Below are 20,941 nucleotides of genomic sequence, written 5' to 3'. Positions count from 1 at the left end.
TTGTAGTAGTCTCTTAGGATGCTTTGTATTTCTGCGGTGTCTGTTGTAACTTCTCTTTTTTCATTTCTAATTTTATTGATTTGAGTTCTCTCCCTCTTTTTCTTGATGAGTCTGGCTTATGGTTTATCAATTCTGTTTATCTTCTCAAAGAACCAGCTTTTAGTTTTATTGATCTTTGCTATTGTTTTCTTTGTTTCTATTTCATTTATTTCTGCTCTGATCTTTATGAATTCTTTCCTTCTGCTACCTTTGGGTTTTGCTTGTTCTTTCTCTAGTTCCTTTAGGTGTAAGGTTAAATTGTTTATTTGAGATTTTTCTTGTTTCTTGAGGTAGGCTTGTATAGCTATAAACTTCTCTCTTAGAACTGCTTTTGCTGCATCCCATAGGTTTTGGATCATTGTGTTTTCATTGTCATTTGTCTCTAGGTATTTTTTGATTTCCTCTTTGATTTCTTCAGTGATCTCTTGGTAATTTAGCAACATATTGTTTAGCCTCCATGTGTTTGTGTTTTTTACGTTTTTTTCCCTGTAATTCATTTCTAATCTCATAGCGTTGTGGTCAGAAAAGATGCTTGATATAATTTCAATTTTGTTAAATTTCCTGAGGCTTGATTTGTGCCCCAAGATGTGATCTATCCTGGAGAGTGTTCCATGTGTACTTGAGAAGAAAGTGTAATCTGCTGGTTTTGGATGGAATGTCCTATAAATATCAATTAAATCTATCTGGTCTATTGTGTCATTTAAAGCTTGTGTTTCCTTATTTATTTTCATTTTGGATGATCTGTTCATTGGTGTAAGTGCGGTGTTAAAGGCCCCCACTCTTACTGTGTTACTGTCGATTTTCTCTTTTATAGCTGTTAGCAGTTGCCTTATGTATTGAGGTGCACCTATGTTGGGTGCATATATATATATATATATATATATAATTGTTATATCTTCTTCTTGGATTGATCCCTTGATCATTACATAGTGTCCTTTCTTGTCTCTTGTAGCATTCTTTATTTTAAAGTCTATTTTATCTGATACAAGGATTGCTACTCCAGCTTTCTTTCTTTTTTTTTTTTTTTTAAACATTTATTTATTTATTTATTTTTGGCTGTGTTGGGTCTTCGTTTCTGTGCGAGGGCTTTCTCTAGTTGCGGCGAGCGGGGGCCATTCTTCATCGCAGTGCGCGGACCTCTCACTATCGCGGCCTCTCTTGTTGCGGAGCACAGGCTCCAGACGCGCAGGCTCAGTAGTTGTGGCTCACGGGCCTAGTTGCTCCGCGGCATGTGAGATCTTCCCAGACCAGGGCTCGAACCCGTGTCCCCTGCATTGGCAGGCAGATTCTCAACCACTGCGCCACCAGGGAAGCCCTCCAGCTTTCTTTTGATTTACATTTGCATGGAATATCTTTTTCCATTCCCTCACTTTCAGTCTGTATGTGTCTCTAGGTCTGAAGTGGGTCTCTTGTAGACAGCATATATATGGGTCTTGTTTTTGTATCCATTCAGCAAACCTGTGTCTTTTGGTTGGAGCATTTAATCCATTCACGTTTAAGGTAATTATCGATATGTATGTTCCTATGACCATTTTCTTAATTGTTTTGGGTTTGTTTTTGTAGGTCCTTTTCCTTTCTTTTTTTTTTTTTTTTTTTTTTTTTTTTGCGGTACGTGGGCCTCTCACTGTTGTGGCCTCTCCTGCTCCAGACGCGCAGGCTCAGCAGCCATGGCTCACGGGCCCAGCCGCTCCACGGCACGCGGGATCCTCCCGGACCGGGGCACAAACCCGTGTCCCCTGCATCGGCAGGTGGACCCTCAACCACTGCACCACCAGGGAAGCCCCCTTTTCCTTTCTTGTGTGTCCCACTTAGAGAAGTTCCTTTAGCATTTGTTGTAAAGCTGGTTTGGCGGTGCTGAATTCTCATCTTTTGCTTGTCTGTAAAGCTTTTGATTTCTCCATCGAATCTGAATGAGATTCTTGCCAGGTAGAGTAATCTTGGTTGTAGGTTCTTTCCTTTCATCACTTTAAGTATATCATGCCACTCCCTTCTGGCTTGTAGAGTTTCTGGTGAGAAATCAGCTGTTAACCTTATAGGAGTTCCCTTGTATGTTATTTGTCGTTTTTCCCTTGCTGCTTTTAATAATTTTTCCTTGTCTTTAATTTTTGCCAATTTGATTATTATGTGTCTCGGCATGTTTCTCTTTGGATTTTTCCTGTATGGGTCTCGCTGTGCTTCCTGGACTTGGGTGGCTCTATCCTTTCCCATGTTAGGGAAATTTTCGACTATAATCTCTTCAAATATTTTCTCTGGTCCTTTCTCTCTTCTCCTCCTGGGACCCCTATAATGCTAATGTTGCGTTTAATGTTGTCCCAGAGGTCTCTTAGGCTGTCTTCATTTCTTTTTATTCTTTTTTCTTTAGTCTGTTCTGCAGCAGTGAATTCCACCATTCTGTCTTCCAGGTCACTTATCCGTTCTTCTGCCTCAGTTTTTCTTCTATTGATTCCTTCTAGTGTAGTTTTCATTTCAGTTATTGTATTGTTCATCTCTGTTTGTTTGTTCTTTAATTCTTCTAGGTCTTTGTTAAATATTTCTTGCATCTTCTCGGTCTTTGCCTCCATTCTTTTTCCGAGGTCCTGGATCATCTTCACTATCATTATTCTGAATTCTTTTTCTGGAAAACTGCCTATCTCCACTTCATTTAGTTGTTTTTCTGAGGTTTTATCTCATTCCTTCACCTGGTACATAGCCCTCTGCCTTTTCATCTTGTCTACATTTCTGTGAATGTGGATTTTTTTCTGCAGGCTTCAGGACTGTAGTCAGAACAAAATTTTAAGGGTACAAAACGGTAGGCATGAAAGGTAAGTGTCCCTCCACCCTTGGTCTTCCAGCCCCCAGTTTTCTTCCCAAGGTAACTGAGGTAACCACTGCTAACAGAGTTTCATTTTTGCAGTCATTGCATTTACAAGTATATTTACATATATATGTGTGTGTGTGTGTGTGTATCTCAGTTCCTTAGTGTCAGACACTTCCAATCTTCGGCTCTTACAGAGAATACTGCACTGAATCCTCTTGTTCTTATGGTCTTTCACTCATGTTGGCACATGTTTTAGAAAAGAAACTTAACATGTGTAAGTCAGTAGGGATTTACTGAGAGCCTATTGAATATATACTCACAAAGTACCTGTAGTTTTTGCTTCTTTAAAAAAATAAAGAATTCTGATAATTTCCTTTGCTCCCCCTACATCTTGTAACTGAGTTTTACCAAAGTTATTATTCCATGTAGGCATAATGTATGTGACAGAATAAAATCAACTAAAGGTTTCATTCCTTTCCTCAAAAATCTGGAATTAGGCAATTCTAGTAATAGACTACACCTGCATCATATTGTATTATCTATCATATTATTTACTAAACTGTGGCTTACATATCTGACACCTTGGCTCTGAATGGCTCCTCCCTCCTTAGTGCCCCCAATTCACAGCACCCCTTGGGATACAGGTAAGGATTAAAGAGAAAGAGCTCACAATTCAATAAGCACCCAGTTGAAGGTGTCCTTTATATTGTGATGTTACAGGTTTACACAGCATTACTGGTTATTTTCCTCATTTTGATATCTCCACATGTATTGTCACTATCAGAATTCAGTAAAACTCTCCTTCTCAACTTGTTTTAAGCCTTTGAGGTTTTGTTATTTTTTAATAATAGTACTGACTGGCTTACTTACAAGATCACATCCCCCAAATAAAAATATAAATTGTAACAACTTTGCATGGTAATGGATGGTAACTGGACTTATTGTGGTGATTATTTTATAATGTATAAAAATATCGAGGGACTTCTCTGGTGGTGCAGTAGGTAGGACTCCGTTCTCCCAATGCAGGGAGCCTAGGTTTGATCCCTGGTCAAGGAACTAGATCCCACATGCATGCCGCAACTAATAGTTTGCCTGCCACAACTAAGGAGCCCCCAAGCCGCAACTAAGGAACACACGTGCTGCAACTAAGACTTGGCGCAACCAAATAAAAATAAATATATAAATATTAAAAAAATAAAATAGTAACACCTGGTGTTTAAAAATATGTATATGTATATCGAATCATGGGAGTTCTCTGGTGGTCTAGTGGTTAGAATTCAGTGTTTTCAGTGCCTTGGCCCAGGTTCAATCCCTGGTTGGGGAACTGAGATGCCGCAAGCCATGCGGTGCAGAAAAAAAAAAAATTGAATCACTATGTTGTACACTTGAAACTAATGTATTATTGTATGTTCCATATAACTTAATTATATATATTTAAATATATATTTATATATATTTACATAAAATGTTGAATTTGATAAGCCCTTGATGAAAATGCTTACAGTGTGATTTTATAATCAGAGAAAAAGAAAATCTTAAAAGGAAGTGCCCAACCAAACATCCTCATGTTTTTCTTATTATAAAAACTAACACAAACTTCACATTCCTGTTTTCAAATTAATTTTTATTTACATCAGTGTTGTACATCCTCATGAGTTTTGGGTTTTTTAAAGGACATAGTATTCCAAGTTTTTAACAAAAAAGTGGAAGACTTGCCTCATACCTCCCTCTGCCTAGAGGCAAATATGGTAAAACATGTAGCTATTTCTTCTTGTATTTTTCACCATTTTTCTAAATGATGTTTCTACTTCAGAACTTCTTTTAAGTTTAATATATTGCACCGCTGTATCCGCACTAAAGCCTTGATCAAACAATAACAAAATGGCAAGAATACATCATCCAGGCCTGAATAAAAGCCAAGTCTAAGTTTCACCAATGAGACAATGCAAAAACAAAAACAAAAAATGAGTTTAGGGCCATATTTGTACATATTACATATGAATATAATATATATATTATATATAAAATAGTCAAATGCCTACATGTAATACTTAAATTTCATTATTTAGTTATATATAAAATGATCAAATGACATGTAATATTCAACTTTTTAAATTTACTTAAACATACATATTTAAAATACTATATTATGAAAAACTGTATTAATTTAAGAATAGTGCTATTCTTCCATTGTATGAGAAACTTTGTAAGGATACAAGTATGAGGCATCTACATGTTTTTCTAAAGGATGATCTGGGGAAAAACTTTGCTTTATATTTGAACATACATAATACTTCCTCAATTTGGGAATTCTTCAATCATTTTAATTTTTTAAATCATTTTCACAATTTATTCTCTTTTTTAAGTTGTATATTGATTAGAAAAGTCTTCATTACTTATTTTAATAAATATTAGCACCTTTTTGGAGTATTATTTAATACAGGTAAGCATGTGTTTTGAGAAAAATAGAATGCACTTATTTATTTCTACTCTTTTCCCCAAAACTAACCTTTAAACTTGCTGCAGGACTTCCCTGGTGATGCAGTGGTTAAGAATACGCCTGGCAATGCAGGGGACACGCGTTCGATCCCTGGTCCGGGAAGATACCACGTGCCTCAGAGTAACTAAGCCCATGCACCACGACTACTGAGCCTGTGCTCTAGAGCCCACGAGCCACAACTACTGAAGCCCGCGTGCTGCAACTACTGAAGCCCACGCACCTAGAGCCCATGCTCTGCAACAAGAGAAGCCCCCGCTCCCCACAACTAGAGAAAGCCCACGTGCAGAAACGAAGGCCCAACGCAGCCAAAAATAAATAATTAATTAATTAATTTAAAAAATTTAAACTTGTTGCAGCACCTTATGATAGGGTGTATTTTTAATGTTCCCTGGGTTTTTCCCTCTAATGGTAAAGGTAATAAAAATCATGTTGGGACCACTGTCTCGTATTTTGAAGAAATGATAAATGATAAAGCTACAGCCATTCCTCCTTATATCAAAATAAATTATACATAACCAAATAACTCAGCAGCCATAGAAAAAAATTAATAAACATGACTATGCAAAAATTAAGCACATGTGGGCCTCTCACCTTCTGAGATGGCCTACACTCTCTCCGTGGAGTGTTTCTCTCTAAATAAATCCACTTCTTACCTTAAAAGAAAGAGAAAAAGGACTTCCCTGGTGATCCAGTGGTTAAGAATCCCCCTTCCAATGCAAGGGACGTGGGTTCGATCCCTGGTTGTATTAATATCCCACATGCCAAGAAGCAACTAAGACCACACACTCTAGAGCCCATGCGCCACAACCAGAGAGACTGTGCGCCGCAACAAAAGATCCCGTGTGCCACAACTAAGACCTGACACAGCCAAATAAATAAATAAATATTTAAAAAAATAATAATAAAGAAAGGATTTTCTCTAAAAAAACATTAAGCACATGTGTGTGGCATAAAAATACAAAAGCAAAATCAGGAGATAAATAATGTACAAGGAATAAAATTTCACAATTCCCGTAACAGACAAAAGGCTGACTTCCCCAGTTTAAAAAAAGTGCAAACAAATCAGTAAGTAAAAGATTAACAGGACTTCCTTGGTGGCACAGTGGTTAAGAATCCACCTGCCAATGCAGGGGCACGGGTTCGAGCCCTGGTCCGGGAAGATCCCACATACCGTGGAGCAACTAAGCCCATGTTCCACAACGACTGAGCCTGCTCTCTAGAGCCCACGTACCACAACTACTGAAGCCTGTGCACCTAGAGCTCGTGCTCTGCAACAATAGAAGCCACCACAATGAGAAGCCACGCACCACAACTAAGAGTAGCCCCCACTCGCCACAGCTAGGGAAAGCCCGACTGCAGCAATGAAGACCCAATGCAGCCAAAAATAAATAAATAAATTTATTAAAAAATAATATTAACAACCCAACAGAAAATTGGGTCAAGAATATGACTACCTTCAGAAACATAAATAACCAATAAACATATAACTATAAGTGCAACCTCAATCATAATTATGAAACTGCTAATCACTCAAAGGAAGATAAATTGTTCACCTCTCAGAGAAGCAAAATGTCTAAAGTTTGATAATACCTGGTGCTAGAACAGAAGTGGGAAAGTAAACACCTTCATACATTGTCGGATATGAGTGTAAATTGGTACAATTTAGCAATTTGGTGGTATTTATCAACTTTTATAAAACTTATATCTTGTTGACTGGACAATTTTTCTCTACAAATTTACCCTGTGATGTACACCAAAATATGTTCAAGGAGGCCATTGCAAAATTCTTTGCAACAGAAAAAAATTGGAAACAACCAAAATGTCCCTCAATGGGATGGAGAAGAAGAGATCAGTGGATGAATAAAGTACGATATTTGTGTTATGAACTACTACTATAAAGCCATTAAAAAAAGAGTAAGATAACTCTTTTTGTGCAGTATGGAGAGATCTCTATGATGGATTATCACATGAAAAAGGAAGGTTGAGAAGAGTATGATAGCATTATCTCTTCTGGGCAGTTTTTCATAATTCATATATTTATTGAAAAAAAAAATCCCTGTAAAAGTGGACCCCTGCATTTCAAATCCGTTTTGTTCAAGGGTCAACTGTATGTACATTTGCACCTGATTTTTTTCTTTAAAAATCATATATGTGGATTCCTTTTCAGAGAGGGAGCTGGGCAGGTACAGAAGAAAGGCTTTTAGCTTAAACTAACATCTTTCTGAACTGTTTGTACGAAGTCAATATAGTGATCTCACCACTTTTGTTTTCTTCTTTATGCTTTTTTGGTATGCTTTTTAAAAGAGCAAATATAATTTAACTTACAAATGCTGGTTTTAAAAAAAAACGCTTTAAAAATACATAGTACAAAATATAGCATAGAAATCTCATAGAACTTTTTAACATCGCTGAAGTTCTTTGCACCACAAGACGCGCAGCGTCAGGGCCCCAACCTCAGGACCAGAAAAACCGCCCAGTCTCCTCGGCCCCTGGCCTACAACTCCCACAAGGCATCGCGAAAACTGCGTATAAAGGAGCGACAGGAGACAGCCCAGTTACTTCCGGTCTCCAGGGAACGTCCCTCCGGAAGTGCTTTTTTTTTTCTTAACGTCACAGGTCGTAGGCTTTAAGTGGGAAGAAAAAAGCTAACTCTGCTGAAAAGAAAAGGAAAAAGGCTGGAAGGTAAGAGTTTACAAGCCCTAGAAGCTCCGAACGAGGACAGAAATTAGGCAGCCCATAGGTGAGCTCTGCGCGGCCAGCTACCAGAGTCGTTCTGAGATGTGCAGCTCTCCTCCTGCTTCTCCCTTTTCCTTCCAGTCTCACGCTAAGTTCTGGTGTGCAGGGCAAAATCGGCACCTTTCCCTTGCGGTTCTTCGGAACCCGAGCTTCCAAGGCGCCAAACCCCAAGTTCCAGAAAGTACCTGCAACCATTCGTTCTGATTTCCCTGCTCCCGGCTCAGGCTGGGATTTTGGACACCAGCTGAGCTCTCTGATAAAAAGGCCTAGTTTCCGATTTAGCTCCTACCTCCCAACGTCTTTTCCTCAGAACCTGCTGCTCTGTTCCAACATAAGATCCAGTGGAAAGAAAACGGAACCTGCCAGGACCTTAGCCTCCCTATGTTTTAGTCCCTGCATTTTATTAGGCTGCCTGATAAAATCCCTCCCGGACTGCCAGAGTAAAACAGCATTCTGAGACAAGAACAGGATATATTTAAAATTTTTTTTAAAAGTCTTTCTGTTAAGTCAGACATAGAATCTGTAAATGATTCGTTAAAGGCTGTCGAAACATTGCTTTGAGGTTTTAATCAAGTGCAAAGTGCAATGACAAATGCTAGTAATTCACTTGTTAATGTGTGCGAATAGCGATAGTGGGGGACGGGAGTAAATGGGAACTCTGCTTAGTTTGGCTGTGAACCTAAAACTGCTCTGAAAAATTCTTTATTTTTTAAAGATAATGGTAATAACAGGAAGTATAATCACCATTATTGAGGTCCTACTCTGTTCCATTGGTAAAGCTAGCATTTGAACCGTGCTGTGTCTGACTCCAAAGCTCATAGTGAATAAAATGCATTAAAACACTGCACCAGATTATCTGGCCAGAATTTAGGCATTTCAGAAAATGCACTTGACAAGGCTGTTAGGAGACCTGATTTGTCGTATCAGCTCTCTACTGGCACCTTGTTGACCCACACTTCCTTGATTTGAGAAGGAGGATGTCAGATCAGAGCAATGATTCTCAAACTTAAAACTGCACACGAATCACCTGGTGATTTGGTGAAGCTAAAACATCTGCTTCAGGATGTCTAGGTGAGGTCTGAGATTCTGCATTTCTGACAAGCCCCCAGGTGAAGTCCCTGTTAATCCAGGAGCCACACTTGGAATAGCAGAGGGCAGGGTGATCTCTGAGATCCTTTCAAGTTCTAACACTCTCACAGTGGATCGTTCTTTCCCCCCTCTAACCTTAGCACCTTTGCTCTTAAGGAAATATTGAAGGATCAGTCAAAAAAAGAGAGTGACAGGGGCTTCCCTGGTGGCGCAGTGGTTGAGAGTCCGCCTGCCGATGCAGGAGACATGGGTTCGTGCCCCGGTCCGGGAAGATCCCACATGCCGCGGAGCAGCTGGGCCCGTGAGCCATGGCCGCTGAGCCTGCGCACCCGGAGCCTGTGCTCCGCAATGGGAGAGGCCACAACAGTGAGAGGCCCGCGTACCGCAAAAAAAAAAACGAGTTACAGAAGTAAAGATTCCTAACTGAAGCCAAAATATGAAAATAAAAAAATAACTTTATAATGTCTCTGGAAAGATACCCAGGAAACCCATAAGAGTAGCTGCCTTCAGGGAGGCAGACTTGATGGCTCAAGGACAGGAATGGCAGGTAAACTTTACGGTGTACTTTTATACCTTTCTCATTTTTACTATGTGTGTGTGTGTTCTCTCCTTTTAAAAAATAATTCATTTTTGTGCTCGCTTCGGCAGCACATGTACTAAAATTGGAATGATACAGAGAAGATTACCATGACCCCTGTGCGAGGATGACACGCAAATTCGTGAAGTGTTCCATATTTTTAGTCATGTACCACAATGTTCATTGCAGCTCTATTTACAATAGCCAGGACATGGAAGCAACCTAAGTGTCCATGGACAGATGAATGGATAAAGAAGATGTAGCACACGTATACACTGGAATATTACTCAGCCGTGAAAAGGAACAAAATTGAGTTATTTGTAGTGAGGTGGATGTACCTAGAGTCTGTCATAGAGAGTGAAGTAAGTCAGAAAGAGAAAAATACCATATGCTAACACATATATATGGAATCTAAAAAAAAAGGTCATGAAGAACCTGGGGCAAGATGGGAATAAAGACACAGACCTACTAGAGAATGGACTTGAGGACACTGGGAGGGGGAAGGGTAAGCTGGGACAAAGTGAGAGAGTGACATGGACATATATACACTACCAAACGTAAAATAGATAGCTAGTGGGAAGCAGTCGCATAGCACAGGGAGATCAGCTGGGTGCTTTGTGCCCAGCTAGAAGGGTGGGATAGGGAGGGTGGGAGGGAGGGAGACGCAAGAGGGAAGAGATGGGGATATATGTATATGTATAACTGATTCACTTTGTTATAAAGCAGAAACTAACACACCATTGTAAAGCAATTATACTCCAATAAAAATGTTAAAAAATAATTCATTTTTAATTATCATGGAAAAGTGGTTAATATGCCACTCGTTAGTGAGGCAGAAGTCACTGAGTTATTAGTTTGGACCTACTATTACTGTAACAGATTTCTTTTAAACAGAAAGAAATTACTTTAACAGTCACTTGATTATGTTTGGGAAACAAGCACTTGAATATCTCCCTGACATTTCAGCTTTCTTCCTCTCTTCTCAAATAGAATTGCAGTGGAGTATATTGGTAATATAGTCGTCAAATCAGATATGATGGTAGTTTTAGGAAAATAGTGACTTAAATGCATGAAACTGGGCCAAATAACTCATGAGATAACTTCTGGCAGTAAGATCTGAGATTATCTGGTCCTATGAGTTCTGATTCCCAGAACCTAGACCAGTGATCCTCTAGTCTGGCTACACATTAAAATCACTTGGTGGGGAATTCCCTGGCAGTCCAGTGGTTAGAACTCCGGGCTTCCACTGCAAGGGGCCCAGGTTTGATCCCACAAGCTGGTGGCCCCGCCAAAAAAAAATCACTTGGTGCGTATACATATACACACACACACATGTACATACACATATATGTATATACATATATACAGACATACCAGTGCCAGGACCCTTCTGTAGGTCAATTAAAATGGAGTTTCTAGGGGCAGGGCATGGATTTTTTTTTTTTAAGCTATGGCCAGTGATTATAATGTGCATCAAAGTATAACCTAGACCAAGGATATTAATCTGATACTCAGGAAATATGAATGGAATAAAAACAAGAAACTTGGCCTTCCCTGGTGGCGCAGTGGTTAAGAATCCGCCTGCCAATGCAGAGGACACGAGTTCAAGCCCTGGTCCAGGAAGATCCCACATGCCACGGAGCAACTAAGCCCGTGTGCCACAACTACTGAGCCTGCGCTCTAGAGCCCGTGTGCCACAACTATTGAAGCCTGTGCATCTAGAGCCCATGCTCCACAACAAGAGAAGCCACCACAATGAGAAGACCGCACACTGCAACGAAGAGTTAGACCCATCTCGCTGCAACTAGAGAAAGCCCGCCTGCAGCAACAAAGACCCAATGCAGCCAGAAAAATTATTATAATAATAAAATAAATAAATTTATTTAAAAAAAACAAACTTTTAATGAATACTTTCTGTGTCGTAGGCCCCATTGTTCTCTTTAGTAAATTCAGAGAATCCATTTGATTCAGCGATAAGTTCACAGATACTGTGATTCTGTAAAAGCCCACACTTGCCAGATAAATGTTTGCCAAAAGGAATTGAAATCTAAATATAGAATAATACTCATGAGCAGCTTCACGGCTGAGCAAAAAATCTCTGAGTACTTGGTTTGTGCCTAGCACTGTGAGAGATGTAAATGAAATCTGTTTTAGCAGTTCCTCACAAGGAACTTGCATTGCAATTAAAGAGACAAGATTGAACTTGTGACCCACTGATCAAATCAAAATTTGGTCCTACCAAACCATGTTCCTAAAATGTTGTGAAATCATTGCCAACATTTTTTTTAGCATCTTTATTGGAGTATAATTGCTTTACATTATTGTGTTAGTTGCTGGTATAACAAAGTGAATCAGCTCTATGTATACATATATCCCCATATCCCCTCCCTCTTGCATCTCCCTCCCACTCTCCCTATCCCACCCCTCTAGGTGGTCACAAAGCACCGAGCTGATCTCCCTGTGCAACATTTTTAAATTGGGAGGTTTTGCATAAAATTCCAGACTTCTACCTTCTCTTGAAAAATTGAAAGATCTGATGATTTGGGATTCAATTACCATTCCCAACGGCAGCATTTGTCTGGAGCTGAGCTGGGAACACCCGCTTTAGATGGGGCCCATGCTGTTGAGTTTGTCACAGTCTCCTAACTCTGTTGCTCTCTGATACTGAGGCCAAGTGTCAGTTGCCAGGCATTATCACAAATCTTTATAAGAGGAAAGTGAAATATTTTTGATCCCTATTTTATCAAATGTAGAACAAAAAATAGAGCACAAAAGCCACATGTTTCAAGAAAAACAAGGGAGGACATATCCCTTTGAGAAAATAAAGACAATTATGGGCCTTCCCTGGTGGCGCAGTGGTTAAGAATCTGCCTGCCAATGCAGGGGACACGGGTTCGAGCCCTGGTCTGGGAAGATCCCACATTACTGCGGAGCAACTAAGCCCATGTGCCACAACTACTGAGCCCGTGTGCCACAACTACTGAAGCCTGTGCACCTAAAGCCTGTGCTCTTCAACAAGAGAAGCCACTGCAATGAGAAGCCCATGCACCACAACGAAGAGTAGCCCCTGCTCGCCGCAACTAGAGAAAGCCCACACGCAGCAACGAAGACCCAATGCAGCCAATAAATAAATAAATAAAATTAATTTATATATATATATATATAAAAGACTTATGTCAGGTTCTCTGTACTCACATCCTTGTCCCTATATACATCTGAATTTATACCCTGTGATCTACACTGATTATATAGTCACTATCTATCCAAATAAAAAACTATATTCGAGTATCGATTGCTGGCTAAATGCCTGTGGTCTAGAGTCAGACAGGGATTCAATTCCAAGCCACCACTTAGCAGCCCTGATCCTACTTTATGCCCCGATGCCTCAGGTCTACCTTCTCCATCTGTATAAGGCAGGTAATAACAGGAACACTTCACAGGATTGATTTGAGGATTGAACAAGGTAACATTAATTAACAGTGTCTGGTACCCAGTGACAGCTCCCTAAATGTCAGCTATTTTTATCCTTGTCAGGAAATGCCAAGGGATGAGTTGAGGGGGAAAGCAAGTTGTCGGGGGAAGCTATGTAGAAGGGGTGAGCTGACCAAGAGGGGTGGGAGACGTAGCTCGTCCAGGTGGAGAGAAGACAGGGCAGTATAGGCCTGAGGAAAGGCTCAGAAGAGATGGTGTGACCAGGGCCTGGATGTTTAAGCCACACAGTTGTGAGACTACTGCACTGGAGCGTTTTCCTCATGTTTTGATTTTAAAATCTGAAGACTTTGCTGGCCCCTGCTTTATGGTATACAGTAGCAATTTTTGGATTTTTCCCACTCACCATGTGGCAAGGATTGCACGATTTCAAGAATTCAAACTTTGGAGTATTTCAGAGTTCATTAACTTTAGCATCTCACCATGGGATGCTTGTGCTTAGACACTGTCACCAGCACTGCCCCAGAGCCGCCACTAGAGGGACTAAGACCAAAGGAATCATCAAGCTTCTAGGTACAAAATTCACTTTCCTAGATTCCTACTTCAACACTATTAACATTTTTTTCCTTTGAAGCATATTTCTTTTATGCACTTTAAAATACTTTTAAAAATCCAAATCCTGCTGGAGTGTAGGAAATTAGAGTACTACTAACCATTATCCCCATAAAATAGCCACTTAATAATGTTAATAAGATTTTGTGTGTCCTTCCAGATATTTTTAATATATATACAAACATACGTATTATTCTTTTATTTAAACCCATGATTTGTCCCCTGACTACCATTCTGACTTCATCTCCTACCACTCTCTGCCTGCTCTACAGACTATATTCTAGATCTTCAAACTTGCCAACTTGTTCCATTCTCAAGACCTTTGCACTCGCTACATTATCTTCCTGGACCACTCTCTTCTCCCAGGTTATCCTCACTCAGGGGTTAGTTCATAGGTTATTTCCTCAGAGAGATCTTCATGACACCCATCAAGTAACTATTCCCCAACCCAAGTCACTCCCCACCACCATGTTTTATTTTCTTCCATCACTGTTTGAAGTTACCTTGTTTATTTATGTGCTTGCCTACCTACTCATTACTAAAATGTAATCTCCATGATAGCAGGAACCTTGGCTGCCTTATTTTCTTCGATATCACTAGTATCTAGAGCATAAATTAAGGACCTAAAAGTATTTGTTAATTGAATAAGTACATGAAAGAGTGCTGTACTTACTATTCTGTAACTTTTTAATTTCACTTAAAGTATCTTGAGATGATAAGGTTTATAGAGAATTCAGAACAAATGGAAGCATGTCCCCAAAAATGAAATAGATGGGAAAAATGAAAACTAGAAAACTAGAGAGGGGATGTAAAAAAAAAAAAAAAAAAAGCATCTTATATAAGTTGTATTTTATTTACTGTAGATAAGCTTATTCTTTTATTTCAGTCATATCCTTAATTTTTAAATTTAATTTATTCTGGTTAGATATTCAAAAGCCTCAAAAATAAAACAATGTAAGATGTATTCAGTGGAAAGTCTGACATCCATTTCTGCCTAATAGCTACTTAGTTCCTACTCAACCAGGTAACCATTTATATTATATTAGTTTTTGTGTATCCTTCTTTATGCAAACACACACATAATATATATTTTTATTTATTTATGTATTATTATTTTTTTTTTTGCGGTACGTGGGCCTCTCACTGTTGTGGCCTCTCCCGTTGCGGAGCACAGGCTCCAGATGCGCAGGCTCAGCGGCCATGGCTCACGGGCCCAGCCGCTCCGTGGCATGTGGGATCTTCCCGGACCGGGGCACGAACCCGTATCCCCTGCATCGGCAGGCGGACTCTCAACCACTGCGCCACCAGGGAAGCCCACATGTATTTTTTTATTCTTATTTTCATCCCTTTTTTGCACAAAACAGTAGCATATTATATATATACTGTTCTGCACCGTCATTTTTTAACAGCTGCATGGTATTCATAATTTATATGGATCTATCATTTATTTTGCTCAATTGATTGACTTTTGGTTGTTTTCAATTTTTGTTATTGTAATCAATGTTTTGGTAATCATTTTTATGCTTGATAACTGTACAGTGGCATAAATTCCTGGGAGTGGAACGACTAAATCAATAAGTGTGTGTATGTGTATATATATACACCTACTGATACAGGTTCATATATATATAGAATCATGAAACGTCTTACCAGATTTCCCTCCAAGAAGGCTGCCTCAGTTTCTACTCCCACCAGCAGTGTACAAGAGCACCAACTTCCCCACACCCTCACCAAGTCCTAAATATTATAGGCTTGAAAATGTTTGCCAATCTGATGGATGAAAAATGGTTGTTATTCTTATTTTCATTTCTCTAAGTATGCATGAAGTTGAATACCTTTTCATATTTTTAAAATAGCTTTATCGATGTAAGTTCACATAACCGTGTAATTCACCCACTTAAAGTATACAGTTGAATGGTTTTCAGTATATTCACAACCATCAACACAGTTGCACAGAGGTGCAACCATCACCACAGTTAATTTTATTTTTTATTAATTTTTATTGGAGTATAGTTGATTTACAATGTTGTGTTAGTTTCTGCTGTACAGCAAAGTGAATCAGTTATACATACACATATATCTACTCTTTTAGATTCTATTCCCATATTCCCATTACAGAGTACTGAGTAGAGTTCCCTGTGCTATACAGTAGGTTCATATTAGTTATCTATTTTACATATGGTAGTGTGTATATGGCAATCCCAACCTCCTAATTTATCCCTACCCCCCCCCCCGCAGTCAATTTTAGAACATTTGTGTCACCTCAAAAAGAAACCCATATCCTATAGATGTCAGTCCCCATCCCTCCATTACCCCCAGACCTAAGAAACCACAAATCTACTTTCTCTATAGATTTGCGTTTTCTGGACATTGCATATAAATGGAATCATATAATGAGTAGGTTTTTGTGAGAGGCTTCTTCCACTTAGTATTAACGATTTTAAGATTCATCCGTGTTGTATCATGCTTTGGTACTTCATTCCCTTTTATGGCCAAATAACATTCCATGGTATGAATAAATATTTTTAAATCCATTTGTCATTTGATGGACATTTGTGTTGTTTCCACCATATATATATATTTTTAACAACATAGAATTTTAGAGTGGGCAAGGGCCCTAGAATTGTGACAATAAGACTACACTTAACAAATAGTCTCCTTAATTACTATAATTGAGAGTCAATTCTGGTGGGTAAAACATTAGCCTAGGAAGCACAACACTAAAAATATCAACCTTACCACAGGAGGGTTCTCTGTGTAATTTTAATGTTTGTCTTCTTTGAGCCTTAGTTTCTGTATTAGCTCAGGCTGCCTTAACAAAATACCATACACTGGGTGGTTTAAACAACAGGAATTTATTTCTCACAGTTCTAGAGGCTGGGAAGTCTAAGATCAATGTGCCAGCCAATTTCGTTCCCTGGTAAGAGACTTCTCTTTTGCAGAGGACCACCTTCTCACTGTCCTCACATGGCAGAAAGTGGGAGCACTGGTCTCTCTTCCTCTAATAGGAAGTCTTCCCATAAGGACATTAATCCCATCATGGGGATTACACCCTCATGACCTCATCTAAACCTAATTACCCCCTAAAGGCCCCACCTCCAAATACCATCACATTGAGTGTTAGGGTTTCATTGTATGATTTTGGGGGGACACAAACATTCAGTCCATAACAGTTTCCCAAATGTAAATTGACATCTACCTACACTTCTACTAAGGAAGAATGAAATAGCATCAAGCTCTTTTAATTTCTTGGAGAAATGCTTACCACTACTGTGCTCTTTAAGAAAAAAAAGGAAGGGGAAGAAACTAATAAATATGATATCTTCTACATAGTTCCAGTGGAATATATACCTCAAATATCAATTATTCCCTGATAGTATGTCTACCGTTAAGGCTTTTTTTTAATAAATTTATTTATTTATTTGTTTTTGGCTGCGTTGGGTCTTCGTTTCTTCTCGAGGGCTTTCTCTAGTTGTGGTGAGCGGGGGCTACTCTTCGTTGCGGTGTGCGGGTTTCTCATTGCAGTGGCTTCTCTTTGCTGTGGAGCATGGGCTCTAGGTGCGCGGGCTTCAGTAGTTGTGGCTCGCAGGCTCTAGAGCACAGGCTCAGTAGTTGTGGCTCGAAGGCTCTAGAGCGCAGGCTCAGTAGTTGCGGCGCACAGGCTTAGTTGCTCCACGGCATGTGGGATCTTCCTGGACCAGGGCTCGAACCCGTGTCCCCTGCATTGACAGGCAGATTCTTAACCACTGTGCCACCAGGGAAGTCCCATACCATTAAGTTTTTATCACAGACTAAAGCAAGCAGTCTGACATAAATAGATAATTTTCTAAGTAAGGTAATTTAAATGCAGTAAGCTTTTACCTGTATGATAGTCTATGAAGTATCACAAAATGAGGAACCACAGGCCATGCCTACTAGATTCATAGAATTGTATTATAGTGTTTCTCAACACATAGTTTGGATAATACAGGGTTGAGACTGTGTCATATAACGCAAGACATTTAACATTCCTGGTGCTCTGAGCTAATAACTGCCGATAGTGGTCTCCAATTACTGTGGAACTGTGGAAAATACGCCCATATATTTCCACGTGCTACGTGGAGGAGAGGCAGTACTGATGAAATGTTGTAGTCCAGATCCTGCATTTTATAAATGAGGAGATGGGTTACAGGTCCAGAGAAGTCAGCAAACTAGGTGATCTGACTTCTTCCCGAGTGTTCTTTCCATTGTTGTATATAACACACTCCTCACTCTCACTGTTCAAGATTAAAGAGGAGCAGTTCTCCTTCGGAATCCCACTCTTACCTGCCCACATCTTTCTTGCCTTTCTTCCCCATCTCTTTTTTTTTTTTTTTATCATTTTGCAACTCAGGTTCAAGAGTCAAATTAAACCATTTTATTCATTTATTTTATCAAATATTTATTGAACACCTAATATGTTTCAGGCTCTGGGCTACGAGCTGGGAATACAGTGGTGAACAAAACAGACATGGCCCCTACCCTTGTGGGTAAAGTGAAGGAGATAGACAGTTTTAAAGTAGAATAAATACATGTAACTAAGATCCAGCATACCATGCAGCACAGACAAAATTTTTTAAAACAAGTATGTGTAAATATATAATTACTAACTGTGATAGTGACAGAAATGAAAACCTAAGGAGAACCTAATTTAGAATTGGGGGACCAGGGAATGCCTCTGAGAGGAGGTAATATTTAAGACAACGCCTGAAAGTGAGTAGGAGTTAACAGGGGAATACAGCTGAGCCAAGTCCCCGTCCCCAGGTAGAAAGGAGCTAGGAAGGGTAACCAGGGTCGCTAGATCACCATCATAGTAAGCACGGGAGAGAGTTGGGAGGGGAGGATTAAGAGGTCTACAGGCCCTTTCTGGACACAAGGAGAAATCTGGATTTTATTCCAAGAGTAGTAGGGAGCCATTAAAGGTTTTCAACAGAGGATTTACATGATCCAATTTTGTGTTTTTAAAAAGATCACCGTGAAAAGAGTACATGATGTGTAATTCCATTCCAATTAAGTTCAAGAACAGACAAAACTGATCTAGGAAGGTGGAAATTGGAAGAGTGGTTGCTATGGGGAGAGGGGTAAAGGGCATAAAGAAATTTCCTGGGGTGATGGAAATTTTCCACATCTTGGAGTGGTGGTTACACAGGTGTTGTTTTCATTTACTAAAACTCATCAAAATGTAAGTTAATATTCGTGCATATCTGTATATACATTTTAACTTCATTGAAAAATAATGATCGAGGGACTTCCCTGGTGGTGCAGTGGTTAAGAATCCGCCTGCCTATGCAGGGGACACGGGTTCGATCCTTGGTCTGGGAAGATCCCACATGTGGTGGAGCAGCTAAGCCCGTGTGCCACAACTACTGAACCTGTGCTCTAGAGCCTTCGAGCCACAACTACTGAGCCCACGTGCCACAACTACTGAAGCCCGTGCCCCTAGAACCTCTGCTCCGCAACTAGAGAAGCCACCGCAATGAGAAGCCCGCATACCACAACAGAGTAGCCTCCACTGTAGCAACTAGAGAAAGCCCACGCAAAGCAACGAAGACCCAACGCAGCCATAAATAAATAAATTTATTTTTTAAAGAAAGAAAGAAAAACAGTGATCTGGAATTCCCTGGCAGTGCAGTGGTTAGGACTAGGCACTTTTGCTGCCAGAGCCAGGTTCACTCCCTGGTCAGGGAGCTAAGATCCTGCGAGCCTCTGGGGTGCAGCCAAAAAAAGAAAGAAAGAAAGAAAGAAAAAGAATGATCACTTCACTCTGACTGCAGTTACTTTGTGAAGCAGTTTCAAGTTCAAACTACATAAAATTGAGGTTATAGAAATTTGTTTAAAACCCTGAAGACCCAGGAACACTAACTTAGAGACTCTCAGGCCTCAGAGTACTATTTAGTTCACTTAAAACTTCTGGGCTCTAAAAGAAAAAAGGAAGGGAGGAAGCCAACTAAGAAATTTGATCCTTCTACAGTAGCTTCTGTGGAATATATGCTCTAATTATCAAGTATGCCCTGATATATCTACCTTTGAGTTCTTCTCACAGACTAAATCAAAGTTTGACTTAGAAATAGCAATGTATTAACTTAAATGCAATGAGCATCTGCCTGGAAGGTTAAGAACTTGGTGTCCCAGCTGTCTCCAAAAGAGTCTTTCAGTGGGACTTCATCGTATTCTGGAATCAGCTGAGCAGCTTTAAAAATTTTGATGCCTGGGTCCAACTCCCAGAGATTCTGATATAATCAGCCTGGGGTGCGGCCTCAGCATCCAGGTTTTTAAGAGCTCCCTAGAGAGAAGCCAAGGCTGAAAATCAGCGCTTGCCCAGTTCCACCTGGATTCCATTCCTCTATTGTTAAAATGACTCCCTTCAAAGATTCACTGAGCAGTTTTTGCATAATAAGGGCCCTAGAAACTGCCATCGCTTTCTATTGGATTATTTAAAGTAAACTTTAAGATGCTACATTAAAAAAAAAATTAAAAAAAAAAAGATGCTACATTAAGATTTAGATTTCGGTACCTTCCCAGTCCCCAGGTCTCACACTGGTCTTAGTGCTGACCTGGAATCTACTGCCCTCCACCTCCCCGCCCCGATTTTGGGACGTCTGCCCTCTGGATATAATCCTCCTATGGTTCAGTATCCGGTTCCCCTTGGCAATGCCCTGGGTTTGCTCTTGGGTGTGTTTTCTGATTGACCTTTTTCCAGCTCAGTGGTTAAACTTTTGTGTCTCCATATCCAGCTCCTTTTGGTCTGAGAGGGAAGGAATGTATGAGGGAAGAACAAACCTCCCCCCTCCCCGCTGTTCGCCCCGCAGGCTTAACAGGAGAGTGGGGAAGTGCAAATCCCAGTTTGATGGGCACTACTGAGTGATTACATTCGAGCTTCAGGCAGAGCAAAACTGCCTCTTTCCGTCCCATTGTTTTTTGTTTTTTCTTTTTTTTTCAGGTATATTGTTTGCCCCTCCCCAACCTCCACCCACAAAAAGTCTTCCAAAAGTTGTTCAGGATTTTGGGGAACTGTCTCATTTCCACTACATGTGTACACTGCACCGTGAGAGTGAGTTCAGTGCATTATTCATTTGTTTTTCCTGTTTATTTTCCTTTCCTTTTTTTTTTTTGGTTTGATTTTTTTTGTTGTTGTTTCAATACA

General features: G+C 39.9%; 1 protein-coding gene and 1 non-coding gene across 3 annotated transcripts in view; both read left to right on the top strand.

Annotated features, from left to right (window-relative positions):
- Window positions 1–7,944: 7,944 nt before the first annotated feature.
- Window positions 7,945–20,941, top strand: part of SIRT1 (sirtuin 1) — a 69,442-nt gene continuing 56,445 nt past the window's right edge. For both annotated transcript variants that reach the window (XM_030862386.3, XM_060285850.2), the window contains exon 1: window positions 7,945–8,018. The gene's annotated coding sequence lies outside the window, so the exon portion shown is untranslated. The remainder of the gene's footprint in view (window positions 8,019–20,941) is intronic.
- Window positions 9,794–9,900, top strand: LOC115856494 (U6 spliceosomal RNA). The gene has a single exon (XR_004040867.1). It is a non-coding gene; the product is annotated as a U6 spliceosomal RNA (small nuclear RNA).

The sequence above is a fragment of the Globicephala melas genome, chromosome 16 (genome assembly GCF_963455315.2).
Source record: "Globicephala melas chromosome 16, mGloMel1.2, whole genome shotgun sequence".
In the NCBI taxonomy this organism is placed as follows: domain Eukaryota; kingdom Metazoa; phylum Chordata; class Mammalia; order Artiodactyla; family Delphinidae; genus Globicephala; species Globicephala melas.
This window is presented reverse-complemented; position numbering and strand designations above follow the sequence as displayed.